The sequence below is a fragment of the Anas acuta genome, chromosome 7 (genome assembly GCF_963932015.1).
Source record: "Anas acuta chromosome 7, bAnaAcu1.1, whole genome shotgun sequence".
In the NCBI taxonomy this organism is placed as follows: Eukaryota; Metazoa; Chordata; class Aves; order Anseriformes; family Anatidae; genus Anas; species Anas acuta.
In genome coordinates, this window is record NC_088985.1 from 36,280,928 (window position 1) to 36,291,363 (window position 10,436).

A 10,436-nucleotide genomic window follows, 5' to 3' on the forward strand; every position below is an offset into this window, starting at 1 on the left:
CAAATTGTCCTGGAAGGAGAATAGCATCGGATTTGTCTTAGGCTGTTTGGCCAAACTGGGGCACAGATGGGATAATGACTTTTACAAACAGCATTTTGATGAGAGGAGGGGAGAAGGAATCATATGTAAAATGCACAAAGGCTGCATAAACACACTGATGCCTGCAGCTGGAACAAACTAAAAAGATGTTTAATAATTTAGAACCAAGCAGGCAGGGCCTGTGCAGCTGTTGTGTGCAGGGGACCATGAAAGTCTTCCATTTGACAGCTGGCTCCATCTTTCCCCAGTTGCTACGTGAAGAAGCGAATGCAGATTTGGGATTAGCCAATCCCTGTTACCCCTGCCCATCTGCCACCAAGACCCCCGGCTCCGGCTCCTCTCGCCGGAGAAGCGCGCACATAAAAAAGTCCACACTCTCCCAAACATATGTATGCATCAGTATCAGCCGTCAGCCGTTCCGAGGATCTGTTGACATGCCGCCAGTACATGGCTGCTGTCGTTTTTGCTGCAGGGCACATTTTGCATTTCACACATTTGCAGAAATACAAAATGCTGTTGGATGCAAACAATTCAGGGCCTAATTGGCTGAATTACTTCAATGTTACCTTGTGTCCCCCACCTGATTAACATAGCTCAGCTGGGAGGGCTGGGAAAGAAGGAGCAGAGAGGGATTTGGAGGGCAGGTGAAGCTGTGTTTGCCCATGAAAGCGAGATCCTTAGCGAAGTCCCAGCTGAGCCGGCGCGGGGCCGTGCCAGGCAGAGAGCTGCGAGCGGAGGGGAGCCGCCGCGGGGCTGCGGCTCCGGCAGGGATCTGCTCACGGTGGCTTTCCCCTTTCCAGAAAACAGCCCCCAAAACAGGGAGCCCCGGCATTTGGACAGTGGCAGGGGGTCGTCCTGGTGCTGCCCCCGCGAGGGGTGGCTTCTCGCAGGGTGGAAAAATGTATCTGAAAAATTTAGAGGCTGGCTAATCCCGACCCCGTGTTAATGCCAGAATAGCAAAACCCACAAAGGAACTAATAATCATTATTAGAGCCTATTCCAAAATTGCATTCTATTATTATTAATGAGGCAGATTAGCATTTTCTCTTATTTGAGAGAACGTAAAGAGCTCGGGAAAGATGCAACAATTACAAAGCGGAGATTTTTTTTATTTTTTATTTTTAATGACAAAACACTCCAAAATGGATAAGGCCTTAGTGTTTATTTTTTTTTTTTCTGTTTTGCTGATAAATCATTTTATTTCTGTTGAATTTTGCACATAAATATTTACATGTGATTTGCATTTTCTCACAGCCTATTCATAATAATGTTCTGTACTGGGAATCTTCTTTTCTGGCTTTTTTTTTTTTCCTTTTACATAATACAGCTTATGGGGAAAAGATGAACCGGTTTGTTAAATGAGGCAATTGTCTCTCATGCTGATAGGACCAGAGAAACAGGGAAAATCCACACTGTGATTTTTAAAAATGGGATTGCTAACCAAAGGGTGTGCCTGTAAATCTTTTGATAATAAGGTGTCTATGTTTGCTTGTGCTCAGGTTGGTTTTCCATCCATCCCTTGCAGGAGGAAGGAGGAAAACAAGGTTCCCCCTTGCCAGCACTGCCTGCTGTCCCCCCGATGGAGCAGGCTGAGCAGCCCACAGCAGTGCCAGGCTGCCCCAGCGTCCCCCACCACCACCGCTCGTGTGCAGCTGGCCCCGTAACACCAAGAGGATTTCTTTCCCCTCTGCCTCTGATTACTATGACCATAGTAAAAAGTCTAGACAAAACGGATGAAATCATCACCTTCTGAAAGCTCTAATTACATCATACGCTTTAAATTCCAAAATTCATCTCGCCAGTGGAATTGCCTTTCGTATCTCCCAGTTCTGGGGCAAAACAGCAGCAAGCACATGCCAGGAACGAGGGCTCCTCGACGCAGGGAGAGGGAGCGAGATGGATCTGGAGTCAGGAGTGGGATGCCCAGGTAACTGGCCAGATGTTTTATGTGCTACCAGTTCTGCCCATCCTCATCCCACCCTGCTCACCTCCACGCCGCGCTCCTGCCCACACCAGCCTCTCCCACCCCGGCGAGGAGGTGGGGGATGAGGAGCCATCGATTAGGGTGACCTCTCCTCACCTCCCCTTCCCTCCTCAAATACTTAAAAGAGCGCTGCGGGGAGCTAATCAGCAGGGCTCGGACCTCCTCTGCCTGGCGCTGCCTCGCAGGGGGGTTGAGCTGCTCTGATGTGGACGGCTGCTTTACGGGGCTGAATATTCAGCTGCCATAGAAATGCTCTTTAGCTGACCCGAAATTTGTACCGTAATGGCCCTTGGTGGCTAGACAGTTAATGCCAGAGGTGCAGTCCCTCGGGCGGACTTTTATTTATGTTTTAGACCAGCTCCTTTTCTTTAAAGTGTGCACTTGTAAAATCCATTTTCCTTTCCCACCCCTCCTGATTGTGCTATAATTTTTATTCTTGCTTCATCAGCAGCCCTGAGATTTACAATTAAGTGCAAAAAACTGTGTTAAGGTTGCGACACGCACAAAAGCAAAGAGATTCAAAGTTAAGGGTGAAACTCTATCCTTAATTCATTTTTTTTTTTTTTTTTTTCTCCTTTTTTTTTTTCCTTTTCTAGGGGAAAGGAGAAGAAACGTGAAGGCACGAGAAGGGGCTCGCGCTGGCCGGAGGCAGGCTCAGGGCAGCAAGCCACCGCGCGCTGCCGCTCTGAGCTGGGCTGCCAAATTCCGACGCAGTCGCAGGATGACCTGCAGCAACCCCATTTCAGGCTTGGGTGTCTCTTCGGCAGCGGCTGCCAATTAGAGCGGCCGGTGCCAAATTATTTGGCAGATTGGTGCCATGGACAGACAGCCAGTCATGGATTTGCGCTGCTTTCCTTGAAGTAATTACCATGACAATAACACTGACTTGAATAAAGAAAACATTTTTATGGTGGAGGAGAGGGGCGTGAGAAGACGTGGATGGGGAGCTTGAGACACCCGATCCTGTTTCGCTGGCGAAGCGTCCCATTTGGCCCGTGACGCCAACCCCGATGCCACTGTTGCATCTGCCACCACGCTTGCATCCCTGGTGCTGGTGGTGCGGTGTGTGGTGTCCCAGGGCATGGTCACCATGGGTCAGTGCCACCCAACCCTGTGTTGGTCCCCAGGGAAGCACTAATGGAGGACCTTGGGTGATGGTGATGGGTGATGTGTGCCTGTGCCCCCCATGAGATCCAGCCTGGGGGACTGCATCCCACCCTTCTGTCTCTCTGCAGCTCAGAGAGGACACCCCTGCAATCCCCTTTTTGTGCTTTCTTCCATAAATAGCAAAAACGGGAAATCTGCTGTAATGGAGAGCTCTGTTAGGAGAATTGAGTGAATCCAGGCTGAGCCTTTAGGGTGTAATGACCCAGAAATGGCCAAAAGGGGACCCACCACAGCTGCCCCTACAAAAAAAAACAGACAGCACTTTTGGCGATGCTGGTCTTACAGCAATGGGAAGGTAACTACGTACTGGCCACGGCTCCTGGGGCTCTGCAGGACCTCCACCATCCATGAGGATTGCTCAGGCACCAACCCCATCCCTGTGAAGGTGGATGTGGGTCCCGCAGGTGGGACGTGGCAGAATTCTCCTCCCGTGTCTGTCCCTGCCCAGACACCAGCTCTTGCATGCACGGCTTCACAAGGGTATTTAATTCCAACCCGAAACAAAGGCAGTTGCTGCACGGCTGGGAAAAATGGACTGTCAGGGGGAGTTTACTTCCTTTGTTAATAAAAAAGAAGAAAAAGAGTTTATGGATCTTTTCCTGGATATGAATATTAAGTAGACCAGTTGTGGGAACCCTGATTTTAATTTCCTATGTCTTTATTTGGAATTCTACTCCCTCTTGGAAAGGTGTCTACTTAAATATAGGGGGAAAGGGAATTTAATGAATTACAAAAAGGGTTATTTTACATGGAAAATGTGTATTCCTGGCTATTTCCATTTAAAGAACATGACATTAGTGTGGAAATTGCCCCTTATGAACAGGTCATTAATGTCAACTCTACTAAAACTGACATCACCTGCTACTATTTTAATTGTGTGTTTTACTAATGCTAACCATTTTCCTGACAATAGAACCCCCATAAGCTTAATGAATCTTTGCAGAATACATAAACCAAGGTCAATATGTAAGAAATGCTTCAAATGTTAGGAAACTCTCTCTGCAAAGCTGAAAGAAAAGTTTATTATTCTTCTACATTCATAAGAATAGGAGCAAAAATAGAAATCCTACACAATATGTTTTCCAGACCATAGTATATAAAAAGCTTTGATGCTTTTGGGAAATCTTTTCGATTAGCTACTATTTTATATGAAGAATAGGGCTTATTTAACCAGGTTACATTTCCAAGATTTATTCTTTATTTTCCAATACAAGTGGCATATTAAAAAAAATAAAACTCCTGAATTCTTCCGTAGTGTCATATGTAACAGTCACATTTTTTTCCCATGGTTTGGGGGGGAAAAGAGAGAAAATGAAATCCAGATTTGTAATTCCTAACAGGAGAAATTCGATCCTTTCCAATGTTTAAGTAATATTTCCTGTAAAACATACGAGGCCATCTGCAGAGCTGTTTCCAGACACATTTTGAAGTGGCAAGGGCAACTGAAAGAGACCCGAATGGAGGCTGGCATTTCACCTCTGGGAGATGGAGCATTAAAGGTTTCTAAAAGCTGGTTCTACAATTTTACAAAGTATTCAACCACCGCATAGTTCATAATTTGTTTAATTTACCTACCTTTTATAGATGCAGGGAGGGGGAAATCCGCTCGGTAAGAGACAGTATAAAAACCAAGACAGCTGTAAAAAGCTAATGTACAGCTATCAAGAATGCTTCATGATTTTAGCTGATTGAAATTGTGTTTTATTCTTTACAGGCCACGTACAAAGATTATAGGGAAATATTCACCTAGAACAACCATACAGATTGAAACATATTTGGGTAGACAACAGAAACACCGAACCCTTTTTGCTATTTAAGTCTATTATGGAATTTTGTTTTATTGTTGATCTCCAGGGTCACCTTATGAATTCGTGTTAGTAAAATGTTACGGCCTCACTATAATATTCACTTTGTGGAAGGGCCTGCATTTACCAAATCTCATCCGAGATCGAATATAAATGAGAAACTTGCATCTCTCTTCAAGGAATATATTTTACACTGTTTTCTCCCCCTTTTGAATTACAGACAGATTCTAAAATTGATTTTTTTTTTCTTATGCCAGGATTCAGTAAAATGACTGAGCAGTTAGGCTTACCTTCTGATATATGTCTGAAATTTAAAATTTGCATTGTTCAAATAGTTAAAGTCAGGGCCAGATTCTGCCCTTAGACATGCGTATCTGGGAACCCTATTAACTTCTGTGGAAAATGCACTTTATGAGGTTTGGATGCACTCGAACGATGTACATTATCGTGCTAGGTTCCTTCATTCCCCAGTAAAACTCAGTATTTGCTGCAATTTTTATGGTGCAGGCCAATGTAGGCATCTCTATTCTGTCAGCACCAACTGGTCTGCAGGATGCTCATACCTGTTCCTCTGCTGTCTCTTGCCGTGCTGTTGAGATTAAACAAGACAAGCAGGATGGAGGCTGTAATGCCTGTGATATTTTACAATTGTCACCCACCTTTTGGACCAGGATCACAGTGTTTCAACATGATGTGCACCTGGAGGGGCTTCTGTGGTCCTCTGCCCCACATGCTCAGAGCCCCCCATCTCCAGCAGCTTATGTCAAGATGTTGAGCAAAATATTTGGAAAATTCATTGAACCAACTGCTCCAGTGTTTGTTTACTTGTACTAATAAAGTGAAGTTAGATTCAGTTTCCATGCTTTTCGTCTGCAGGATTGAAGAGCCTTTTATCATCAGTTTCCTTGGCTTCATGCAGGTGCTTTTGGATCTTCTCTGTGCAGCCACCAGAGGCAGCAGGACCCCACTGGGAGCCCAGTCACGCATCCAGTGGCCTAAATCTCAAGGGTTAATTCAGGGATTAGAGGTCTTCAGCATCACATGAAACACCACTGAGTGAGTTGTTGCAGCCTCTCCCTGGCACCCGCGTGCTGCTCAGCGCCTTCACACCTCCCCTACATGCAGGTGGGTTTGCTTCTACCCCTGCTGTCAGCTTGCTCCGTTTCCTCTTGTTCTCCCAGAAGTTCTGACATTGAATTTCAAAGCTAGCACAAATCGAGCGGAAGGGTATACATGAAGCCACTTTCCAGATTAGGGCTTCTGTCAGAGCACCTTGCCCGTCCCATCAGCTGCTTTCAGCACGCGGTGCCGCAGCGGTGCGGCGGCGCGCTCTGATCCTGTGTGAAGTCAGAAAGAGCCTTCACAGCTGTCACTTCCAGTTCCTACCAAAGCAAAACACTTCCTACAAGGAAAGCGCACATTACAGCTGAATTATAAATGAGGACTGGTATTTTTGCGAGGTACAAATCGGAGGCATTCTCCATATTGTTAGAATACCAATTTTATTTTCCTGGTATGTAGTACCCAGTGCAGCGCGGCGTCCCCGGAGATGCGGGCATTCTCCGGAGATTACTTCAGCATTGCATTACTGCTATCACATATCCATTATATATACTCTTTCAGACAAGTGGAAATGTTTTCACAAAAACAATCTGGAATCTTGGCTTAAAACCCAAGTTTGCTGTCAAGGCAAACAGAGTAGCCTCAAAGAGGACTTATTTTTATTTTGTTCAGACAAGTATGTTGTTTCTGGATTATAATAAGGGAAAATATAGCAGCTATCACTCTTCAGTTTATTTGACAAGCTTCCTCTGACAAACCTACAGGAATAAGCCCTGGCCTTGCGAACTTGTTCTCATTCAGGTATTCCCTTTGGCTTCAGCACTTTTATTAGTGTGATTAAGGGCCACACACATGCTTACAGGACAGGAGCCGTAGGATGGGATGATATATTTGTTCGGCTGTTACTTATTTTGCAAAGTTTTAAAACCCTTTGCTGTTTCCAGTGTTTGTCAGTCTCAGTCAGAGCTCTTGTCCCACCACCTATCCAGCAAGGTCAATGAGCAGGTTATAATCAGGTGCCAAATAAACAAATGCAAACTTGAAATCAAGTGATTTACTGTCCATTTTCATTAAGCTCTTCCCAAGGATGCAAACACTTTACGCTGCACAAGGGACCTTTGGAGAGGGTCAGCCGCCGTGCTGAAGTGAGACGCAGCGTGATGGTTTTCACCCAAATGGAGTTTAACGATACTGAGCGAAAAGGGAAGGCTGCCTTGCTCGGGGAACAGTGCGCGGTAAACAGAGTGGCATCTTTTCACCTTGCAGCAAATTCTCTGTTGTAAAGTGCATGGAGTTTTAATATTCATGTGTTTACATTACTCTGAGTTTTCTAGTCTTTAGACCAGAATTTTCCATGTATTATCAGCTAAATAAATAAATAAATAAAAAGTAAAAATAAAAATAAAAAAAAGTATGGGGACCTGGAAGGTTCTAGCTTCATTGTAAATCACAGTCCATTTTTTAAATTAAAATTTCAGTTTGCTTAAGATTCCCAGCATGAAGCTGGGTTGCTCTAAGGTAGCAGAACTCCTTTGCATAGTGAGATCTGGCCTCGATGGAAAATAAAGAGGCCTGCTTAAGCTCCAGGGCTTAGCCCATTAAATCCAGAACTAGGTGATTCTGGTGAGACTCTGAAAGGCCACCTTTGTTTTCTGCAGACCCCTGGTCTCCTTCCAGCTGGTTGTATGTAAGCGTTTTAGGCTTGTAGCATTGGACTGAGCAGGGTTGGAGCTGCGCGTTTGGATGCAGTAGGAAGATGCTCATCAGCCCAGTGCGGCAGCACAGTGGCTCAATTCTCTGCCCTGCTACACATAAAGAAGACACTCCAGGTTCTGGCTGTATAAATCAGATTGAGACTGTGCTGGAGCACTACTTAGGAAAGACATGTCACTTGGAGAACGCAAAATATTGAGCAACTTGAATTGTTTTTCCATGAAGCTTATCCCTTGATAGCACTTTACTCTCTTATATCTCCTTAATACAGCATAATTTAAATGTTTTCTAGGCAGAGTTATGCTTATAATGCTTCTTTTCCAACATAATATTGGCTGTAATGTAGATGCATTGGCGAGAAGTCACGGTTTGCTTCTTTGCCATTTTGTGAGTCTCCTAATTCAAAATAAGAATGTCGAAGTTAACCTGTTCTGAAATTTTGCAAATACTTTTTACAAACAAATGGTTTGTCCACAGTTTTTCCATATTTGTTTTATAAATTGTTCCATTTCTGTATCTCAGAAAATTTCCCAAATGAGGCTGAGCAAATTTTTTCTCTCTCTCTTTTTTCCTAAAGGTTGCATAAATATTTCACATGTATCTCCCTTTAATTAGATTAAAACATTGTAAAGTGGCAAAGAATTTTCTCTTTCCCCAAATTAGACATGAGAACCACAAACAAATTAATTTGTGTCTCAGGGTTTTGACTGGGCCTCTTGGCCTCCTCCAGCACTAACACAGGCACTCGTGACCCTCTGGATTTCAAACGCCTGAGGGTAAAAAGCAATTATAAAAACATGACTCTCCCAGATCAGCTTTCGAATCTGCCTTGTCTGTGTTTTATTGATGGGAGATTGAAGGAAGATTCAAATCAGCTCTCCTTCAATTCTTTACCAGCAGCAAAATACAGAAATCATTAGCTCTTTCTATATAAATGACTTTGTCCCGCTTTATTATTCAAAACTGGCTGGGCATTTGACTTAAAAAGGCTATCTTGAATATTTATTTCTAGTTCCTGTATTTGTAAATATACATTGCTTTGCTCCTTGTTTTCTTTTTATTTTTCAGAATAATTTTTCATGGCAATTAGAGCAAGAACTAATTAATATGGGTATTTTTTAATAGCTAAGGAACACTCACTGACTTGAATTAGGATGATCGCTCTCTCATAGGTCTGTTGTTGTTAGGGAACCCTACTGCACAACCATGTTAAAAAAATAAGGAAAATAATTTAATATCTGCTTGATTTCACTTCTTTGTATGATTACAGATGATCATTTACTGATATGTGTGGGGTGAGAACAAAATATTCACTTTAAATCCCAGTGCAGTTATGTGCACTCACACTGGTGAGTCCAAGCTGTTCCCCGAAGAGGAAAGAAGAGTGTTTGGTGCGGAGCCTGGGAGAGGAATAACAGGCATGGGGAGCAGTCGGGCTTGGGTAGGAAATGAGGCTGAGGTGGGATTAATGTTTTGTAGTGAGTTTGAATGGATTGATACAGCAACACTAACAGGATGTACTGAGAGATGAAAGGAGTCTCAAAGGGAGTATGGGATCCTCAGACCTGGGTGCCCAGAAAGGATGGTCTATCTGAATTGAAACTACACCTACAAACATCAGATGAGGCGTGTGCAGCTCCAGAAGGCAGCATGGGATGCCAGAATGTGCTTTGCTTGGCAGCAGCTGCTTGTGAGGGCCTGGGATAAAGAAAATCATTGTTTTGCACCCAACATGATGTGATGGGTGATGATGTCTGAGCATGGGAGGAGGCTGTGTGCACGTGCCATCCAGAGCATTTCCCCTTCGGATTTCCCCTCCTTTTTGGAATAACACGTGGGCTTGACTTTGATTTAAGTCCAAATGAGGGCATGATCCAAGTTGTGACTGGGTCATGTTACAGAGGCGTCAGATATGTATCAAGGACTCTTAAAGGTGGAGCTTAACAATTTGTGTGCAAGCGAGCATACCCTTCGGCCAGTGTGTCGTCTTTCTAAACCCTGCCAGGGTGGTTTTGCAGATAAAAATGCCTTGTAGCTCAGATGGTGTCTTGCTTAAATGATACAACACAGATATTCAATTTTAAGAAGCTGGAGCTTTATTTTTGGAATCCTACAATGTGTACAGAATTTAAAAAGCCTAAAGCTATAATGTTTTACTGCTCCTTTGATAAAATTTATATTTAATCATATCTTAAAAACTGTTCTCATTCTGCCACTTGATGTTACCAACCAAGCGGAACCCATCAATGCAACACTATCTATCAACCCTTCTTATATTTCATTCTCCTACAACTCCTCTTTAATGGTACATACGTTAATGAATTACAGTGGTGTTTCTGTGAAGTACAAATGAAAACTGTGCTCAAACCAAGGGCGGGACTGTTACCCAGAAGCTCCGTGTTACCCAGTTGGAGCCAAAATGCTGGATCTGACCCATTTACATCACTGAATCTCCAATTTGCAGATAATTATCTGTGTCATTTCTTTTGAAGCTCAGTTTTCCAAAAGTTGTAATGAGTGGCCATTCTCAGTTGCTTTTAGATCTTCATCTAAAACTTTTCTTTAACATATTTTAGGAAACCTTTCCAGAAGAGGTGGGAGTATTATGTGTGCAACTGTTGTCAGCCAGGGCTGATAAGGATGAGCAACCACTGGTAGCTTGGCTG